Below are 6,534 nucleotides of genomic sequence, written 5' to 3'. Positions count from 1 at the left end.
CCTAGTGGCCAAACAATCATATCTTTTATCTTTTCGGGGCTTCTTCGATAACCGGAATACGGCGTATTGAAATGACAGTGGATGACGTCATTGAACTGTTAGGGTTCGTGCTAAACACAACCCATTTCGTATACGACTGCCAGTTCTATAAACAGACGCATGGGGCTGCTATTGTCACAGATGACATATTCATATTTTCAGTAAACTTAATATTTTAACAACATCGCATGTCCTAGTTTGACTGAAAGGTCAATAGACTGTCTCAAGGATATCGGATTCAGACCACACAGGATTCCAAGCATACTCGAATACATGAGACGACAGTCTGCATTTCATAAATATCTAGGATTCATAGTGATCATTCATCAATGTTTTGAGAATACTTTTAGGGCATGACAACGCCCAGAAATAATTATTCGGCCATTGGCCATGCGTTATGTAAATTTAGACTTTAAGGATGTCACAATAAATAACACTGGGGACTGACAGGCACTTCAGTTTTTGGTAAGAGGACTTGGTTTCGCGGGAAGTCAATGAACGAGGCACTATGCTGGGTGTTTGCCTTGATTTCCAGTGTAGATCTTTAAACACTGTGTGTAGTCTGAGCTAATTCCCTCTAAAGTTCAAGTGTGATCCTGGTACGTACATACAGAAGTTGAGTCGGATATGAGATATGAGAGTGATTCGAGTGTTATTACTTGGTCTATCAGCTGTGTGCGAAGATCAGTAGTAATACTATGAGAAGCCAGGTTTTACCGATCGTGGCTAACCTTTACATGGAATACTTTGAAGAAAGGAAACTTTCCACCACCACTACAGGGTCAAGAGTATGGAAACGTTATGTGGATGACACTTTCTCCGTCAACCAGGAGTAAAATGTCGCACTCTTAACGGAACACATCAACAAACTAGATGACAGAATCAAATTCACCAGCGAGACTGAATCCAACAAGTGCATCCATCGTTAGAAATCCAGACGGTTCATTAGATCTTAAGGTCTACAGGAAACCTAATCATACCAATTAATATTCTAGGATGATCAGGGAGGCTATAAACATCAGACGCTACAATCCTAGGATCAACAGAGACGGGGCCAGGGGTATCGAACTACCTAACATCTGCAATCGGCTGATCATACCGCCACCTAGTGGTCAGCTATAACTATGGAATTTGACATTCTGGTGAGGATCGTCGACCAAGACAGATCTAAAGCTCAAAAAGCTGAAGAAAAAAACCACATTTGAACTACTGTGTCTTATAACCTTTATCTGTTGTCTCTTTCAATTTGCCACTGTAATTTTATTTCTGTAATTTTATTTCTGTATATTAGAACTTGTGCTTGTTTCCTGTTCTTATTTTACTATTTTTTTCCGTTATGTTTATAAGCTTCCATTTAATTTTGCCACCAACACTTCTCTTTATTTACTAAGAATTGTATTTTTGTTGGTATTGTAAAACTCGTACCAGCCCAAATTTGTATTTATTATCTACATGTACGGTCCATGGACATTGATTAGTTCCTACGAACTATTTCCATGGCCCTCACCAGAAATGTTTTATCCGTTGCTTTCAGAGTTTGTGTATATAATTTTCTCTTCTGGTGGAATAAATTTCAATTCAATTCAATTATAACGTTTGAATATCATTTGATCTACCAAGCTGATGAACATTTTTGGTTGAGAAACTTATGGTTAATGGAGCTCAGCATACTTCCATACCATAAAAGTGAATAAATAGAGCAAATAACCAAAATGGTTTTTATAAGAAACATTCGGTAATATAAACTTAAATTTCACAAATGTAACATCATGGTGTACATTTTCGTAACAAATTAAAAAGGAAATACAACTTTACGAAATAGCATTATTTTCGCATTCAACGATTATAACTCATATCTACTAGTCAGTCTGTTTGGTCTGTTGTAAAACTGTAAAATAGATCGCCAGGGCGTCTTTATCACCCCTTCTCCTTACTGTTCGTCACTCATGTCCCTGCTATAACCTACCATTTATGTAAAATTCGTATATTTCTTTGTGTTGTTTAAGATAAGAGTCGCAATGAAAGAAAATAAAAAAAACTTTCACCACCACCACCACCACCACCACCACCACCACCACCAACAGAAGGCTTCGATACATACTTGAGAGGTTGGCGTGAGGACGCTCGATACAGACTTGAGAGGTTGGCGTTAGGACGCCCCGACAACGACATACCTTACAACGAACGGTACTCTCCTAAACGGTCAACCTGATTGGCTGCCATCGACAGTTCTAATATAGTGCCTTGTTATGTGGTGATAATGTCCATACTTTGTCAATTCTTTAACACTCCAACTACCACAAACATACCAAGATGCAGTCACCTTCAATAGAAAGTGTGTCTCTTTACCTTCGTGCAGAACTTGAACAAACAAGATCTGACTCAAGATATGGAATTCAGCGTAAACCTGCATTGTTATTGGCACACATTTCCACTGAGTTATTGAGTTGACAAAGATATGCAACAGGTGGCTAGCCATGGCGCTGCCATGGCTGTAAACATGTGCAGAATTTGTCACGTGATCAGAGCCGTATTTTTCAATTATGTTAAGTTCAGTATGGAAACGGTGAGGGCGTTTGTTCCTGGTAAACAAATGATGCGTTCCGAGAATGCAAGACAACCTGAGATAACCTTATGACAATGATATGATCCACCCCATATTACAGATTACATGGAAGGTTGCGATGTTTTAACCACTGAAGCATTTCATCAGGTATGAGTATTATTTCAAATGTAAATTTGTCATTTGATATATCAATCGTAAGCTCATTATGTATCAGTGTAAATTTAGTGTGTATTTCCGGTTCTCCAATTATGGAATGAAAGCTGTGATGCGTAAAAGGAATTTACATTCAGTCTACAACATATAAAAGGTCATGTCACAGGCAGTCAGTTTGGCAACAGTTACTCTGAGGCGTGAACATTTACAATGCCACTTCTATAACTGTTTCTGTGACAAACACATACTACATCACGCATGTTCATATAGTGTTTCACAGTTTCCATGGTTTCAAGGATCGTGACGGAGTAAGGGAGTTTGGTCATACTAGTATTTTGTTGTTTGACCTCAACTGTTGAGATATATATCGTGAGCTGGTCGTACCTCCTAGGACTCCTAGCGCTGTATGATACTAGGGCTAGGAGGCACGATCAGCTAGCTACTGGTGTATCTCAACAGCACAGGGAACAGGCTACTAACCCTCGAAGGCACCGGGTATGCGATTTGTATAATACATAGTTCAAATGTAAAATATGTATATATGTCAGACATATAAGGCCTACGCCTGACAAAATAAAACCAGATGTTCAACCGGCAACCTATCCCATCACATTGGGTAGGTATATATACGTAGGCAGGTAGGTTGAAAAAAAAAACATTTGTACAATGATTGGGCAAGGATGTACAAACGAGCCAATGTATAATGATGGTAAAACAGCTCAAGTTGAGTTTACAGTCATTTTGATTTTATCCCTTTCCAATATGTCTGTATCGCAAGCGATTTCTACAGTTAGGAAATGTACACAATTTACGGTTAAACAAATTTCGTAGCCCCTCTCCCCTTCTCTCAAAAACTTTAAGGCCCACCAAGTGAAACTCTTGAATTATTGTAGCCACCCCCTAACCAAGTGCAATGACAGGCCAAACGAGATTACTTTTACAAGGTATGTGAATTTCACATGCATAAGGAGATGTCTCATAATGAGCTCTAACGTATATTATTTATTTATTTATTTATTTATTTATTTATTAAGCCGTGTACACAAAATGTGACATTGGTAAGAAAATATACCAAAGCAAATGAAGCATTGATGTTCAATTCAATTACACTTACAATGTCTCGAAAATATTAAGTATATCACTGAAATACCTAGCTGTGACACTTGCTAGAGTATCATCTACAAATGAAAAAATGTACTTAAATAGAGAATGATAGTAACTGTGACTGTGAACTAAATAAAGTGTTCAAGTATTCATCTCTTATCTTCTGGTTTTATTCATTTTTACACAGTCATGCACAGTGAAATTCACCTCCAATACTCGAACTGCACAATGTGCATAATCTGTATACATGGCGGTACTTAGACAGCCACCTTCCATCTCGATTTGGGAGAAAGACATTATCAGCATGATTGCTACTGGTTAGGAGGGCACAGCGCCAATGTTGAATTTAAAAAAACATGTAGGAGGCCATTTAGAGGCATAAAATATCAAACCATAGACGTAATTTAAAGTCTTACAATACTTGAATATGGTCTTAAATACCAGAGTTTAAACAGTTTCACTATGCAGTACATCTTAACATAAGTTATCTGGCTATGTTGTTGTGGCAATGTGCAACATATTTTGCAGATGTGCACTTGGTAAGTGACTTCTCTTGAAGTTTGCTTTTGGTCCAAATACAAATCACAAAAATAAAGAGCAAACAAATTTCAAGTCCCCCTTTCAGACTGTTGATGGCCCGATGACTTCTCCTCAGCCCCCTCCCATTGTTGTAAATTCTACTCGTTCCTTCAGTGTATGTTGGATATGCAACAGCTTAGTTAATCTGAGTTTCCTATTGTATGTATCATCAGAAAAAAATAATCAACTGTATATATAAGATATTATATAATTTGAAGTAAAAAAATACCCTGAAATATTTTTTAAACAAAACCCAGCAGCCATTTTACTGACATATGAAACCCGCATGAGGAAATATTGCCCATGGCCAAACAAAAAATAAACTGCCAAAAATATGAGTAGGTAGGGATCGTTGAACAACTTCTTTATTTTCCCTGGCCTTAGTATATTTATCATTTACTGCTTAATATCGCGTGAAATAAATGTTTATGGTGTACATGCCTAGATGTCCCATCACCATTTCATTCCATTCAAATTTATGGACCAAGTGATGTATGTATGTATGTATGTATGTATGTATGTATGTATGTATGTATGTATGTATGTATGTATGTATGTATGTATTGATGTATGTATGTATGTATGTATGTATGTTTGCATGCATGCATATGATGCATGCATGTATGCATACATGGATGGATAGATGGGTTGATGCATGGATAGATGCATGGATAGATACATGGATGGATGGATGGAAAGATCGATGGGTGGATACATGCATGGATGGATTGATGGATAGATGTCTGAAGTCTGTCTGTCTATCTGTCCTAAAAATGTAAGCCTGTGATTTACATTTTTTTCATTAATTCCCCAATACCCTCTCTGCAGCTATTTTATGATTAAACGAAATCCCTAAGAAATGGAAAAGCTCATTCCATCTACAACGATAGAAACATTATCACCAACAGAGTCTCCGTTTGAAAAAACAAGGTAAGCTGTCTCTGAGTGTATGTGTATCTAACAGGTGTATATTACATTTTCGCTTCATAGACAAGATCAAAACCAACAATTAAAGTCATTTTCACCATCCGTAAACTTGCTAAACATTATCCTTAAGGTAAGAACTGATTTGGTTTTGGTAGACTTCCTTTGAGTACTAATGAGTAATTTGCATAATTAATGATTTTCGGTATATCAAAATATTGCAGAAGCTTCGAATTTCACGTAATTTGGCGAATACATTTACGGAAACAAAGCGTACGTGTTTGTCGGCGTAGCTGATATGTTAATGAGTCATTGCATAATTAATAACTTTTGGTTATTACACAATATATGAAGAATGCAAACAAAGGGAATTGTCTTATCCTATGAAGATTGTTGACATAACCTTTAATGTTTATGAGTCATTTGCATAATTAATGAATTTTATTAAACAGGCAATATCTTACAACATAAGTTATAGATTTCGTGTAATTTGAGTTATTGATGGTAACAAAGCGCACATGTCATGTACATATTTAATAACTTTTACATGTAGGAATTGGGCGTTATTGTAAGAATCGTAAGAGGCCAGGTTTCAAATTCATATCATTTTGTACGTATATAAGAATGATAGAAAAACACATATGTCATGTAAAAGCTTCTCACTATAGCTCATATTTGTTATAGGGCATAATTTCTATTTTTATTATGAGACAGGATTTCAACTTCTAGCGAGTGAAGGCACTGTCTTCATTCCTCCACGCTTCAATACAGTTACAATTTCATGCAGAATATAGATACTGTGTAGGGACACGAGTTTTTGATTTTGTCCAGATTGATGGCATGCAGTATACCCCCGGTTATGTAGAGTAAATAATGTACAGGGTATAGTTTGCGTATTTTTGTCAGTGAATTCAAATTGTGTCACATACGTCTTACTAGAATTTCTCTTCACATTTATGATATATTGGTTTTGTACTCAAAATTGCCTCGTTCAAATTGATGATAACATGGGTAATTTATTTTGAGATAAACACGAGAGACTATCAATACTTTACAAAACGACCACTAATGCTTATAAGTTGTATAACTTGTATACATTATACCACGTTTTTTGTTTTATAATAGTGTATCACCCGAAGTGGACAGTTCCTGTGACGTGATCAAGTATT

This window comes from Glandiceps talaboti, chromosome 12, assembly GCF_964340395.1.
Source record: "Glandiceps talaboti chromosome 12, keGlaTala1.1, whole genome shotgun sequence".
Lineage (NCBI taxonomy): Eukaryota > Metazoa > Hemichordata > Enteropneusta > Spengelidae > Glandiceps > Glandiceps talaboti.
Note: the sequence above shows the minus strand (reverse complement) of the source record.